Below are 16482 nucleotides of genomic sequence, written 5' to 3'. Positions count from 1 at the left end.
CCTGATGTCCAAAAGCCTTAGGTTCCCAAGTAGTTTGGCGTTCACAGAGTGCCCTTCTGTGCCTGGGTTCTGAAGCACAGGGTATTTTCTGTCTTTCAAGTATGGACCATTGAACCAGGATGCTCTGCCCCTGAGCTCCATCCACAGCTCCTTTGATGCTTCATTTTGAGACCAGGTCTCTCTAATTGCAGAGTGCGGCCTTCCATTTGCAATCCTGCCCTCCCAGGGTCTTCACTGTCTGCACACCTGGATCCTGGCCCATTGCATTTGGAGAGGATGTGAACTCTTGGGTGGGGCCCCTTGCTACTACTGGAACGCACCTGCCACCATGTCCATGAGTGCAGGCTACCTCACTAGAGGATGACTGTGGTGAGACAAGACAACCTCATCAACCCAGTCACCTCTACTAGGTCCTCGATGCAGGCTGGTCCTAGACATCCCATCTGCTCAATGCACACACAAGTGTGAATCCTAATGAGCTGGAGCCAATCTAGCACAAAGCTGGATGAGCCAGTGAACTTGATTCCATATTGCTGACCCTCCATAAAGTCAACTGAAACAATGATGGTCACCTTGAAAGTCAGCAAAGAGCTCAAAAGCAAAAGCAAATGGATACTCTGAGGTTTAGTGGTGATGTTGCAGTGTTCCTCTGATGAGATCCCCCATTCAGAGCGTCTGCCTAGGTCACTGCATACCATCTGCAAATCACCCCCTACCCATTCCTGTGACATTCAGCATCCAGAGTGCGGGCCCCTGTCTTTAAGGCACTAGGAAGTATGTTATCTTCTTGGAGGTCAGGTGTTGGGGTGATAGGGTGGTGGGGCATCCTCACCTCCTAGGCATCTAAAGGGCTGCACTGTACCAGGAGAGGGCCCCACCCACAGCAGCTCTCCCTGACTCAAGTGGACAGCACCCAGGGCTCTGAATCTGACAAGTTCCTGCGTTTAGTGTTGCTGGCTATCCTTGGCCTGGTCCTGAAGAAGGTCTTTTGGACATGGTGATTTTGTGGATTTGTTTGCATAATACTACCAGGATCAAATGTGTGTAAGTTCCTTAGATGAGGGCTTTGACACATACACTCCACCCTGAAACTCTGTGGACATCTGGAGCAGTGCTCTAAGCAGATCCACAAAGCTGGGCCTATGGCTATCAGCGTCCTGAGTGATCCAGGCAGGAGGATCTCAAAATCTGTGCCAGTCTTTGCCAATTAGGGAGTTTGTCACAAAATGCTCAAAGAAAAAGTCCTACCAAGGACCTCGGTAGCAGAGCACCCTGGTTTCCTTGCACATTACTGAAAAACAAAACAAAAACAGAGAAAAAAGTAAAGAAGAAAGATCTTGTTTGAAATAGGTCAACCATCACGTTTTCAGGGCTTTGCATGAGGAAAATGGGGCTCCTGAGCACAAACTCGTGTGCTCTTCCAATTCTGCATGGTGTCTTGGCTCGGATTCAATGACATGTGCCCAAAGCCTGAGACCCAGAGTTGCCATCACATTTCCATTTGGATTCCTACCACCCAGTAGGGGGCAGTGGTTCCACTCGACATTGGAGAGCAGGAGACTAAGTGTGACCACACTGGCAAAGACACCTCTTCTGTTGGATTCTACATTCCATGTCCATGGTCCTAAGGGGCTTTGCCCCCAGAAAAGCAGCCCCTTCTGGTGGCATGGAGTCCTCAACCTTTTAGGCAGTCACCTCTCCCCCATACTCAGGGGCCTCTATCTCACCTCCTCCGGAATGACCAGTGTGTGTTCTCCCCCACAAGACCCATGTGCTCTTCTGGAGTCTCTCCCATGGAAGCTACACAGTGTTGGTGGTGGCACAGCCTCGGGAATGGATTGAGCAGGCAACGTGATATCACACCATGTAAAACTTTATTACCACACTTTTTAACACACCTATCTCAACAAGGAAAAGTTATAGCGAAATAACCATAACAACAACAATGAAAGAACCTTAAAGAACTAAACAAAACTCAAACCAAACCAGATAATAAATAAATACGGAAGTAAATGAATAAATGTTAGAAATCCAGGAGATTCCAGAGGAGAGGAAGAGGAGAGGCGTGGTGGGATCTGGAACTGAGTGGTCCTCAGGAGCTCACAAAGGCGGAGGGGCCAGAGGAGACGTGAGCTCTAGGGCAGTGTCAACCTTCCAGCACACGTGGAGTGGGTGCTGGCCTGAGAGATGGGTGACCTGGTGCCACTGGTGTTGTGCTGTTTAATTGAGGGCTTTTCCTGGAGAGGCAGCTGCAAGAGAAAAGAGCCCCAACATGACTGCCTTTCCCTGGGTCTTTCCCGAGTCCCAGAAGAACCCTGGCTGTGAGAAGAGCCCAGCCCCTATCCCGGCACCAGGACTTCTTCCCGGACGAGGGCCCTCCAGCTGCCGGTGGGGTCAGGAGTATTTGGCTGGGGACCACAGGCCAGTTCCCAGTAGGAGCAGCAGAGGTTCCAGGACACACACATGAGGTCACCCACCCGAGGGCCCTCACCACAGGCCTCGGACTCACGGGGATCTGTGTTCTCCAGCCCTGTCAGGAGGCTCTCCACCTGGACTGTCAGCCCTGACTCCGGCATGGTGTGGAGCAAGAAGGTCCTGAGACTCCTCAGGCTGGCCATGGACCCCACAAAATCTTCTGGGTACAGGTAGAGCCACATTTGGACAGCGGAGCAGAAGGCCCTGGGGACATAGGAGTGGGGCAGGGAGCCATGAGGGACTGGGCATCGCCTTGAGCTGGAAGCCCCTTTGGACCACCCGGATGATGGGCTTCCCAGAGAGTGTCCAAGCGGGTCCCATGCAGCAGGGCGAGAAGGGGGACATCTGTGAGGGCCATGTGTGGGTAAGAGGCTCCCCTCTCCTGTGCATCGGGGGCTCCCCAAAATTTGCCTCAATAGAGAAAAGTGAGGGCCATTGTGCCTGGGATTGGCTGTGGAGGGGAGGGATGCTCAGGGCCAGGCTCTGAGGCGCCAGCCCCACCTGCGGTCCTTAGCTACCCAGAATCCACCACAGCTATCTGTGCCCACTCCAGAGGGAAATCACCAGACCACACCCCTGTGCCACAAATCACAGAAGGTGGACGCCTGCGTTTTTGCCCACCCATCCACACTGCCAAGGTTCCCCAAGTGACCCTGGAGTCAGAAGCCCACTCCCGAGGCCCCCAAACCACTCACTTGTGTCCCGGAAGGAAGACTTCCTCCGTGCATTGCCGATACTCCTCATACCTAGAGAAGGCCAGGGGAATGTCACCTCGTACATCCTGTGCCCTGCATGTGCCAAGACGCCTGGTGGCTTTGACTAACTTCCTGCCAATAATGAAAGCTCAGGAGGGCTGGGAGGTGTGTGTGCACTGCTTCCTAATGGATAGGCCATGTGCCTGCCAAGGGCAGGTGCTTCACATCTATTGGGCCCATGAGTGAACCCAACCTGGTCCCCCTCCATCCAACCCAGCTGTCCCCGCTCTGCCCCCAGGCAGGTCAGGGGCCCTTCCACATGCAAGCCACATGCTCCTTCCCCAGTGTGCAAACTGCTCTTCCTGAGGCCTCTGTCCAGTGGGGCTGAGGCACAAGAGTTCCCCACAGGGGCAGGATAGGCACCCCAGGGGAAGTCCTGAGGCCTTGGAAGCCAGGCCCAGTGGACAAGGCCTGAGACCTACACTCCTAGGGCTCATCCTACTTGGTTGGCTCAACACCCGGCGGGGTTCTCCTGTGAATATCCTACATTCCACAGAGTTGCCAGAGGTCCAGAGTGGTGCCCAGCATCCCACCCACCACGCCAAGAGATGGCCATGTCCCGGGGCCTGGAGGTCATACACACCTTTGACTGAGGAGCTTCAGCACTTTCTGGATGCTGAGCACCTTTGGGCGTCTGCACAAGAATCCTTCCACCCAGGAGGAGTGCCCCCGCTGCAGGACCTTCACGAGGTCCTTCTCCAAATCCTGGCGGACCAGTGAGGTGAAGCTGTCCACCAGAAGGGACACAGCCAGGGACGAACGCTTGTCATCTCCCTAGTTTCAGGGATCAAAGAGGGACATTTCAACCAGGAAACAGTAGCACCTGCAAAATGTCTCAGTGTCGAACAGTCAAGTGAAAAATCAAACCAAAGGCTCTCCTTCCCTTCTAATTCTCAGTTGAAATGAGGGAAACACACACACCCACACCCACAACAACTCGCACTCGGCGAGGGTCTGGGGCTGTCCCAAGCGGAGTCGCAGAGGCGGGTTAGACTCTGGTCACCTGCAACTGTCTGTCTTGTCTCACCTCCAGTGTCCTTGAGAAAAATCGCCAGAGTGTTCTGGACCCACGGCTGACCCAGCGCCTCCAGGCACGTGAGAGGCCACTATGAAGGGCTTTCCTGAGGCCAGGGTGTCCACCGAGGACTGGACCACAAGAGCTCATGGCTCTCTGCTTGTCTTGTCAAAGGCAAGTGAACGGACTGGGGCTGGAGCTGGATTGTTGGGACCTAGCTAGGAGGGTTCCAAGTTCTATAGGTTCCATCGCCAAGGAAGTGAGGTCACTTCCTCTGGGACTCCTTGCCTGAGTCCCTTTTCCACACAAGGTGGTTCCAAAGGCCACCTGGGGTGCTGGCTGCTGCCATCTTCCCATAGCATATGCACAAGTGGACAGAGTTCTGCCAATACAGCCTGGATCTCTTCCCCAGGAAGATCCAGGTCCTGCCAGCAGCTCCCCTGGTTGAGAGAGACAGAGCTGGGTTCAGACCCATCTCCTCCATCTGACCATGGGTGCGAGTCTCAAGAAGCCAGGGGGCCTCACAGGCTCTCCAGAGCTTCCTAATGTATCCTCAGTTCCTTCCACCCTCTGCTTTGGAGATGGTCATCACCTGTATGTTCCCATGCATGTGTGAACCACCACCTGAGTCCTACAGTGAAAGGGGGAAAGTGAACTCCTCTCTTGGCTCTGATTGTGCCTGATTGTGCCCGACTGGCAGCGTGTAGGGACTGATTTTCAGAGAGAGCCTTCATTTACCCCAGAACTGCCAGGGGCTTCTGGGAGATTCTGAATAGCACCCATGTCTCTTTCCATGGTATCATGTGGGTACACAGTGAAGGCTCCCAATCTCCAAAGCTGCCCTGTGCCCAAGTCCTGTAGCTCCCTACCCTCTAGGGGGATCCACATCACTACCTGGATTCTGAGAAAGAGGCAACAGCCAGGGTCATGGGGTATCGCTTGCAACTTGGTCTCATGAGAAGTCTCAGGACTGTCTGGCTTCATTGCCCCCAGCAAGAGTAAGTGCTGGGATTCTCGAGCTGTGTGACAAAAATAGGTGGAGTGGCAGCAGGCAGAGATCCAGGGGCCTCAGGAAATAACCAGGAGCTGGCATTTCTCTGCTTCCGTTTCCTAGTGCCCCACATAGGTGAAAATATTGGGGTTTCAGAATATATCAAGAAGCGAGGATGGTGTCAAGTGGTCAAGAGTCTGTCCAGTATCATGGTCTCAAGCATGGGCGTGAGTGCCCCTTCTTCTACGTCTCTAGGGAGAGGCGACATTGCTTCTTTCAGGGTGGCAGCAAGGCACTTTGGTTTGTTTGGTGCACAGTGGAAGGCAAGACTGTTGTCTCCCATTCTTTCAACACAGAGGAAACCAGGCCCCAGTATTAGGAGCAAAGAAGCCTCCCAGAAGGCAATATGCATACAATAGCCAAGGCTTCTGAGCAGGCCCAAGGACAGACAACTCAGTGTGGAGGAGTGGAAAGGGAACAGGAGGCCACTCCTGGCAGGGGCGCTCCCTCACCAAATGCGCGTTGACTGAGCACCCTGTGCTCACCATTTAGTGCAACCCAAGAGGCTGAGGCCTTTCCCTGCTCCCAAGGAACTTCAAGAATTCGCCACCCGGGCCAGGAGCCTCAGGTCCACCTTCCTGGTGCAAGCAGAGCTAAGCGGCTGCTCATCCTGCTGCCAGCCAAGGTCAGAGGCACAGCATAGACCACTGGCCAGAAAAGACTGGAAGATCACTCCTCACATGCCAAATCACCCCTGAGGGGCGGGCTCCTAGCACAGGGCATCCCTGGCTGCCTCTGTGTTCTTGGAAAGATAGATGCTGGAGAGTGGCATTTGAGAAGGGAAGGCCACAAGAAAGACCAGCAGCCACTCAGAAGGGTGATGGGCTGGGTCCACCCTGAGGCTTCATTCCACTGGCAAACAGGAAATGGTCCCTGAGTTTGAAGCCCCTAAGAAGTCAGAGGAATGGAAAATCCTGCCCTCTTGTGCCCTGAAGCTACAGGCATTCAGTTCCTGCCCTCAGGTGATTACATCCCCTGGGCCACTCAGTTTCTTTTTTTTTTTTAATTTTTAATTTTCTATTTTTTTATTTTTTATTTGTTGTTCACAATATTACAAAGCTCTTGACATATCATATTTCATACATTAGGTTGAAGTGGGTTATGAACCACCAATTTTACCCCAAATGCAGATTGCAGAATCATGTAGGTTACACATCTACAATTTTAAATAATGCCCTATTAGTAATTGTTGTATTCTGCTACCTTTCCTATCTCCTACTATCCCCCCTCCCCTCCCCTCCCATCTTCTCTCTCTACCCCATCTACTGTAATTCATTTCTCTCCTTGTTTATTTTTCCATTCCCCTCACAACCTCTTATATGTAATTTTGTATAGCAATGAGGGTCTCCCTTCATTTCCATGCAATTTCCCTTTTCTCTCCCTTTCCCTCCCATCTCATGTCTCTGTTTAATGTTAATCTTTTCTTCCTGCTCTTCCTCCCTGCTCTGTTCATAGTTGCTCTCATTATATCAAAGAAGACATTTGGTATTTGTTTTTTAGGGATTGGCTAGCTTCACTAAGCATAATCTGCTCTAGTGCCATCCATTTCCCTGCAAATTCTATGATTTTGTCATTTTTTATTGTTGCATAGTACTCCATTGTGTATAGATGCCACATTTTTTTTATCCATTCATCTATTGAATTGCATCTGGGTTGGTTCCACAGTCTAGCTATTGTGAATTGTGCTGCTATGAACATCGATGTGGCAGTATCCCTTCCCTGTAGCATGCTCTTTTAAGGTCTTCAGGGAATAGTCCGAGAAGGGCAATAGCTGGGTCAAATGGTGGTTCCATTCCCAGCTTTCCAAGAAATCTCCATACTGCTTTCCAAATTGGCCGCACCAATTTGCAGTCCCACCAGCAATGTACAAGAGTACCCTTTTCTCCACATCTTCGCCAGCACTTGTTGTTGTTTGACTTCGTAGTGGCTGCCCATCTTACTGGAATGAGATGGTATCTTAGGGTGGTTTTGATTTGCATTTCTGTGACTGCTAGAGATGGTGAGCATTTTTTCATGTACTTGTTGATTGATTGTATATCCTCCTCTGAGAAGTGTCTGTTCAGGTCCTTGGCCCATTTGTTGATTGGGTTATTTGTTATCTTATTGTCTAATTTTTTGAGTTCTTTGTATACTCTGGATATTAGGGCTCTATCTGAAGTGTGAGGAGTAAAGATTTGTTCCCAGGATGTAGGCTCCCTGTTTACCTCTCTTATTGTTTCTCTTGCTGAGAAAAAACTTTTTAGTTTAAGTAAGTCCCATTTGTTGGTTCTTGTTATTAACTCTTGTGCTATGGGTGTCCTATTAAGGAATTTGGAGCCTGACCCCACAATATGTAGATCGGAGCCAACTTTGTCTTCTATCAGACGCAGAGTCTCTGATTTGATATCAAGCTCCTTGATCCATTTTGAGTTAACTTTTGTGCATGGCGAGAGAAAGGGATTCAGTTTCATTTTGTTGTATATGGATTTCCAGTTTTCCCAACACCATTTGTTGAAGATGCTATCCTTCCTCCATTGCATGCTTTTAGCCCCTTTATCAAATATAAGATAACTTTGTGGATTAGTCTCTGTGTCCTCTATTCTATACCATTGGGCCACCCGCCTGTTTTGGTACCAGTACTATGCTGTTTTTGTCACTATTGCTCTGTAATATTGTTTGAAATCTGGTATTGCTATACCGCCTGATTCACACTTCCTCTTTAGAATTGCTTCTGCTATTCTGGGTCTTTTATTTTTCCATATGAATTTCATGATTGCTTTATCTATTTCTACAAGAAATGCCATTGGGATTTTGATTGGCATTGCATTAAACCTATAGAGAACTTTTGGTAATATCACCATTTTGATGATGTTAGTTCTGCTATCCATGAACAGGGTATATTTTTCCATCTTCTAAGATCTTCTTCTACTTCTCACTTTAGGGTTCTGTAGTTTTCATTGCATAAATCTTTCACCTCTTTTGTTAGGTTGATTCCCAAGTATTTTATTTTTTTTGAGGATATTGTGAATGGAGTGTTTTTCCTCATTTCCGTTTCAGAAGTTTTGTCGCTGATATACAGAAATGCCTTTGATTTATGTGTGTTGATTTTATATCCTGGTTGGTTTATAGGATCTTTAAGTCTTATACTTCCTTATTTACCTTTTTCCTCATTGTTCTCTGGTATTGAATAATGGAAATTAAATTCTCAGCTATTATTGTTGCAATGTTCTTTTTTTTCTTTCTTTAGTTCTATTAATTTTGCTTCTGTTTGGGAGCTCTGTTGTTAGGTGCATTTATACCTATAAATATTATACTTTACTGGTGGATATATACATATTTATCATTAAAATGTCACTCTTTGTATCTAATAACAATTTTTGTCATAAAATCTATTTTTTTCTGATCTTAGTATATAACCACTCTAGTTGTCTTTGATTACTGTTTCTACAATGTAATATTTTGCATCTTTTTATTTCCACCTGTTGGTGTCTTTGAATTAAACATATCCCTTGTAGACAGCATATAGTTGAATCTTATAAAATTTATTCTGCTGATTTTTGACTTTTAATTAAAGTATTGAGCACATTTAAATTTAGAGTAACTGCTGATAAGGTAGGACTATTTGTATTCTCTGTGTACTAACCTTTGCTAAATTTTGACTTTGCAACTAGTTTGTCAATTGTTTGTAAACTTTGCTTATGGTCTACTTCATTGAACATAAACATTTAATTGTGATGTAGTCAAATCCACTAAATTTTTACTACATTTGTGTTTTTGGATTTTAAGAAACTTTTCCTAGTTTATTCATTTCCTAGTTTTTGCCTAAGTTATAAAAATATTCTCATAGATCATTGTGGCAGATGACATAATGGATCTTCAAAAATGTCCATTTTAATCCATGGAATATGTAAATATGTTACCTTGAGTGACAAAAGGGACTTTGGTGATAAAATTAAGGTTTGGGATCTTGATAAGGGGGAGATCATCCTGGTCTACCCAGATGGGCCTCATTTAGTCATGGGAATCTTTACTAGTGGAGAACTTTTATCAGCTGTAATTTGTCAGACAATAAGAGATGGAAAACCAGAAGGAGGGTCAGAGAAAGGCTATGCTGCTGGCTTTGAAGATGGATGAAAGGGCTCATAAATCAAGGAAGGTGGGTGGACAGAAGAAACTGGAAAAGGCAAGGGAATAGAACACTCAGAAAGGAAATACATCCCCTCCAAGACTTTGATCTTAGGCAGATATGACCCATGATAAAATTCGGACACAAAACAGTAAGAAAATAAATTCTGATTGTTTAACCCACTAAGTTTATTGTAACTTGTTATAGCAGCAATATAAAATGAATTATTCAATAGAGATACTTTCTTACATCTTATCATTTTAACTTTCTTTACCTTCTCTTTAGATCCTTTAATTTAGTTGGCATTCTCTTTTTATGTGAGGCAAGGTAGTAGTCTAAGTTTATTTTTCTCCAAATAGTGAGCCTGTTTTGCCAGTGCTGTTTACAGCCTAGCTTTCCTCATTGTTTGGTGTTGCCATCTTAACCATATTTTAAATTCTTATATACCCCCCATGGCTATTGCCATGTTCTGTATTGGTTTTTACTTTTACTTGTATTTGCTTATTGCTATAAATTATCACCTTTTTTTGTGAGTTTTAGACAGACCTTTTTTATATATGGCAGGGAAAATTCTCATATCTTCTTATATTTTAAAAAAGTTATTGAATCAGCTATTCAAAAAATTTAATTCACATTTTAAAATATGGAATTTGTTGGCTTTTTAAAAAGGATAAAATTTCTATTAAAAGACTTTTTAAAAGGATGGTTTTAGATATATTTTCAGGAGAATCAAAATGTTTACTACATTAAATCATTTCATCCATGAACATGGTGTATATCTTCATTTAAATTTAAACTTATTTAAATTACTTGTGAACTTCATAGATCTTTGTTTATTTGTGTTTGATACTTTTTCTAATTATGTCAGTCTTCTCTTTTATGAAGATATTTTAAATTTCTTAATTTGTTACATTATGTTTTAATCTGAGAGTAACAGGAGCTACCTTTAGGCCACCTTTGAATCTCACTCCCTTTCTTTATGAAGCAAAACTCAGTTATATGTTGTCACACATACAAAAATAAATACCAACTACAAAAGTATTGACTAGTAAAGTTGATTTAACTTTTTTCATAGATAGACAGGGACAAAGATCCATGCTTTATTACACAGAAGTTTATTAATATTATTTATTAGACATTTATTTTCAACTAAATTTCCACTTTTATGCTTGCTTAATTGACTTATTTCTACATCAACATTGTCTCTCTCTATATATAAATTCTGGTTTCTGTTCTTAGCCAGAGCAATGTTGTCTCAGCACCTCCAAGTAAGAATTTCTTATATGCATCAATGAACACTATCTTCAATATTGGAAATGACCATTCTATGGAGAATAACTTACTTTTGAATAAACCATAGGTCCTCTTAAGGATACATCTTCCTTAGAAGGGCAAGAGTTCTATGAATAATAAATATTTATAATTTTTATACTAGCACTTGTGATTAATACTCCTATTTATTAACTGAGCAATTCTGTTTTTTCAGATTCTCCTTTATAATCTACAAGGCCAAATGTACTTATTTCATTGGGCTGTACACTTTAGTAGAAAATGATAAGGGCTGTGGCATAAGATAAAACTGTGTTTAGGACTGACTTCCAGTATCTAGCTGTGATTCATGAAACCAAGATTCTTATTCTTGCCTCCTTTCAGTTTTCTCTTTTGTAAAGTAGGGCTGGTAAGAGACATGCTTTATAGAGACTCTTAGAAAATTAACGAAACCATGCTTATAAGCTTTCAATACCTTGGGACATGTGTTGAATCCTCAATAATGTTTTATTTATATAACATTTATTGTCATCAGATATACATTGTGATCTCTTTTCTTGTGCTAGTTAGTAGAAACTTGCTTAATTTGAATCTATTAGAAGTAAAGAGACTTTGAGAAATATAAATTCTAATATCAGAGCATTTGGAAATTGTTCAAGAGTAGTGTCTCAATTCCTAACTCTCTTCCTCTAATAGGAATTAGAGGAATAAGACTCATTTATTTATCTCAGTACAGAAGATTTCTTGAAAATATGATTTGGGACCAAATGACCAAATGCTGAGTTTGACTCTGATTGGTTTTAGATGACTATGGGAACTTGATATTAGGATCCAATATCCTCATTCAGATTTAAGGTACATATTTGAATCAGTTTGTCAACTCAAGTGTGCAAAATACATTACTTTCTTATTTTTAGGACAGCTTAATTTTTGACTTTGATATCCCATCCTGACAAGTAGACAGGACAAGTAGACTCTATCTTGGATAATATTTCAGTCTTTTATATTTCCTTTTTTTTCTCCTCCAACCCTTCCCCCTCTTCCTTCTACAGTTTCATCAGAATTCAGAGGGCTTATGTAGTACCTGGAACCTAAGAAATGGGTCTCTGATTTTGAGTCTACCATTGTAGTTGTAGATGTTCTTATTGCTTAAATTAGTAGTGGTCTCTTGAAGTTGGAGAGATCTCTGCTTCTGTAGCTTTGTAGGTAGGGGAAGCTCTCTGAAAGCTGGGAAACTTAGTGAATGAGTAAATCATGCATAAGTAAATCATGATGTTATGTACTCTGAGGGCTGGCTGCCTCCACCCAGGGGAGCCACAGAGCAGGGCAAAGGGAGCTAGGGCTCTTAATTTCCTTACAGTCTGAGATCTCTCTTTTCTAAATCTCTTAAACTCTCATCTTTCTTAATCTTTCACAATAGACTGCTAATGTCCATTAAACACAAAGGCCTAATAGTTACCAATCTAAGAACTTCTTTTCTTGACTGGTAAGGAAATGAGAAGAAATATTTGATTTAATCCTGCTAGTATAAGAAAGAAAAGATGAGAAAAGCAGTAAATTTACACATCGAAAGCTTTACAACATAAATTCATTACTTGCTACAAAAATGATGTGGTTAGTTTAACTTTGAAATAAAAGACTCAGCCTAGAAAGTTCTTTCATGTTGGTCAGTGAGAAGTGCTAATTAACACTAATTTTTTAGATCATTACAAATATTAAATTTATTTGCACTAATAATCAATCAATCTGTTATATGAAGGCTTTTTATGTGAAAGATTTAGAGAGATTACTTTTCACATCCACTAAGGATGATGGAAGAGACCATGGTCTTAAAGGGAACCAGGAAGGGTTTATCTTTTGTATAATTAAGTGGCTCAAAAGACAGGTCCAGGGTGTCATTATGACTAACAGAAAGAGAAACAACATGAAGTGGTCATCCTGCAGAATCTCTAAATTTTCTTAGGGTGTGACTCAAGCTTGGCACAGTTCCATAGTCTATTGATGTCAGATGAGTGTTAAGAAAAATTATTCACCACCAGGAAATAAAGCAAAGGGTGACTGCATAGTCTTTCAGTATCCATGGAGCACTGCCTAATAGGTCCAGACAAGGAGATATATGATTGCTTTACTTACTGTTTATTATTGATTAGGACACAGACACTGTGAAGTTACTTGTTAACTTGCAAATTTTGGTCATTAGAAGCAAATGATTTCTGTCTGCTGAAGAAGATCTCAAAAGTTATGGTTGTGTTGCCAGGCAAGATATTAACTGGTCATGTGTCTCATTCAGCAAACTCATCTTAGTATACTCATCATATATACCGATATTCCAGAATTATGTCTTTGAAGCAGCTTTTCCATCTTGCAGCTTTCCTCAAAATGAATTAAACAAATCTTTGATTTTTGCTCATTCTAAATTTATATGAGAAACCTGCTTTTAAATTTTTGAAAATTCTAACAGTTTTAACAGTGTGGAGTCAGGATCACTGAGTTTCTTGAAAATTGAATAAGGGTGTTTTTGTACATGTATGTGTTGCTGTGATGGGAGAAGAGAGAAGCTTGCTATTTTGTGTGCATGCATGTATATAGAAATCAATATACATACATTTGTATGCATGTGTGAATACATTAAAATAAATGACCTTTGGGTAGAGAGGATAGGAGAGAAGAGGCAGATTCTTTAAGCATCCTTATATTGTTGATCTTAGAAAAAGGTATGAACTTGCAGGAAAATGTCAAATAAAAAGCTTAAAAATTTTATCTATATAAAGTTTCTGAAAATAAAATAGAAACAACTCAATAGTAATTATAATATGATTCATCACTGCTCTGAACATGCTAGGAGATGAAATTATCTCTGGCCCTCAGTATCTTCAATTATGAAATAAAGGAGAGGGACTATTTTATCATTAAATTAGTTAAATTCTACTATTGTTAGGGAATTAATTGTTCCTTGAATTTTAATTTTTAATAAAAAATGATTATAAATTTAACTTTCAAAATTTCAAAAAAAAAAAATAGAAGAAGGAAAGAAAGTTGTTTGAAGAAGAAAGCAAAGAAAAACAAAAAGGTTAGAAAGTTAAGAAGTTAGGAAGAGAGGTCTGATGCAAAGGAGATTTAGACGGGAGGACAGAGGAAGGATGCACCACTTCAAAAATCTTTGATGATTATTATTTTACCTGTGTGTAGGCCATCTCTGGCCATTATCATTTTACTGTGTGTAGGCCATTATAGTTGCAGCTCCTACTTGTTTCTGTTCAATTATCTTTATGGTAACAGAGCTATTAAAACAACAACAAAAAATGTTTCTTAATTTTCATGCCAGATCACTGTTAGGAAATAAGTCAACGGTTTTGGGGGGCATCTATGGACAAGTCTCTTTCTGTTAAGACTTCATCCAGGGAGATTGATATTTTCTATGGATGGTATGTGAAATTTCATAACTGACATTCTCTAAAGTAATTATTTACTCATAATTGTTTTTGTAAACTCTCTGCATCCTATCCCTTTTCCTTTAGTTAGTTTTGTCTTTTTGAATTATGCAAAATATTTTCAGGATTTAAAACAAAATTTGGTAGACTAATTTCTATACAGCCTGTTGGGCATTTGCTGACACAAATCTCCAAGTTACATAGCTTTTCCTAGTTGTTAATTACTTGAGTAAAAAAAGAAATAGAAAATGTAGCTTTTATATTTGATACTCTCATAAATCACAGATAAGAAATTATACAGAAAATGAAGGCATTTATTAATCATTTTAATGAGTGGGTAGAAATAGAACATAAAACTAAAATAAAAATTATTACAATTATTAATTATTTTATACTTCCATATTTCATGGAGCATGTCATATTTTCATCTATTATTTTACAGATATCTGTAATATGATAGAGTTCCTGTCTGACTGAAGGGTTAAAACTCAAGATAAACAGATGCTACTGGTAATTTCAACACCAACACCCAAGTTCCAGATGTCTCCCCTCTTATGTATGCCAAAATTATACATATATTTTGTTAAAACACTCAAGCTATTCTTTTAACCTGCTAGCGTTTCTCATCCTTACTAATCAGTTCTTCCATATTTTTATATACCTTCAACTAATCATTCACTTATAACAGCACTCTCTATTGACTCAGTGATTAAACCCTTAACAGTTCATCCAAGATTCAAACACCTAGAGCTACACTTTTTTTTAATGTTTTACTAATTCTTAGTAAAGTCTTCCAATTCATTTTCCATTTTTCTGGTGGGAAAAGAGAAACCAATTCTCTGCCAAAAGCATTCCATATTGGATACTAAACGAAGTCAGGTAGCAGCTGTCCAATCTAAACTTTGGAGGATAATCAGCACATCCAATATCCAAAAGAAACAGGTAATTGTTGTGATTCATAAATTTGTTGCCAGAGTAGATATTTCACAGCTCACATATCTTTCCCTAAAGAGAGAAGCTACCTAGAGCTTTGAAAAGGAAATGCTGTTTTCTTCCCATTTAAAGAAAATTGCTGTGTACTGTGGGGATGTTCTTGGCATTCAACTATTTTTTATTTCTCCTCCTTTTTATTTTTTTCTTGATGATGTTCAGAAAAACTAGGAAGTACAAAAATTTTACTCAGGGAGGAAAATAGAGGAATTCTGATGAGAAATGGAGCAATGCCTGCCTTATGCTAAGGAATAATGGGTAATCTATGTACAATTATAATCTATTACACATAATATTTTAAAGCTCACAAAGACATGTATATAGTTTTCTTAAGTATAGCAAAACACTTAATGCACATATTCCTATTATTTCCATTTTATAGCCAAGTAATGTGAGGTTTAGCAAATTCTATAGTAGTACCCAGTGGGAACGTGAAAGTGATGAAAGAAGAATGTAAGTCTACCATGCTCTCTCCGTTGAACTTCGGATGATTTCCAGGGAAGTTAAGATGTCTTAAAGACCTCAATGCATTTCTCCTTCATTGTGCCAATCTAACAGAAATTTTAACTGTTTGCCATTGTTTTGAATTATTAGAATCTTGGAAGACACTGTGAACTGGAATTGGTACACACGAATACATTGGGATATCATAACATGAACTAAAATCATTTTGTCCATTTGAGGGCTACTTAAGGTAAGGTCTTTCACAGAGGAAAAAAATCTTAGAAAGTATCCATTCCCAAGACAAAGATGTGACGTAGGGTTGTTTTCATTGTACACTTTCTGGCTTCTCATTTTCTAGTTTCTCATACACACCAATTCTCTAGAAACATTCTTCCTTTTCTCCTTACCCTACCTTTTCTTCTTTCTATCCCTCTCAAGCTGCAATATTACCTTTTCCTTTAAGACATGCTTCTATTTTTTCCTGCTTCAATAAATTAATCTATCTTTGTGTATGTACCTTTAGAAAGATTTTTGGCATTTCCAGTGCATCTTCGTCAGATCCATATACGACCATGAGAAGATTTTATGCAAATTTAAGACATTCTGGAAAACATTCAGGGTTGAATATGTTTTTTCATTCAGTGATGGATGACCTCTTTCTCTAAACATGGCTTTTGGGGCTCTAGATGATTGCTTTCTGAACTTGTTTCCCCTTCTCCAAAGGGCCTGCATATTACTTGAAGTTCTATGTATAGAAACAGTTTCTGTTCTGTTTTCCATTATTCTACCTTCTTTTAAAATGGACACAATTTTTAATGTTTTGGCAAATATAAGTTAAATAATGTGTGAGAAGCAAAGCGTGGACGAGAAGAAACAGGTTGGATGAAATGAGTGATTTGAAAATAGTGAAAAAGAAAAAAAACATTTTCTAAAATATGGTCTCTGTC

The sequence above is a fragment of the Spermophilus citellus genome (genome assembly GCF_964194105.1).
Source record: "Spermophilus citellus genome assembly, chromosome: 10".
Taxonomy (NCBI): Eukaryota; Metazoa; Chordata; class Mammalia; order Rodentia; family Sciuridae; genus Spermophilus; species Spermophilus citellus.
This window is presented reverse-complemented; position numbering follows the sequence as displayed.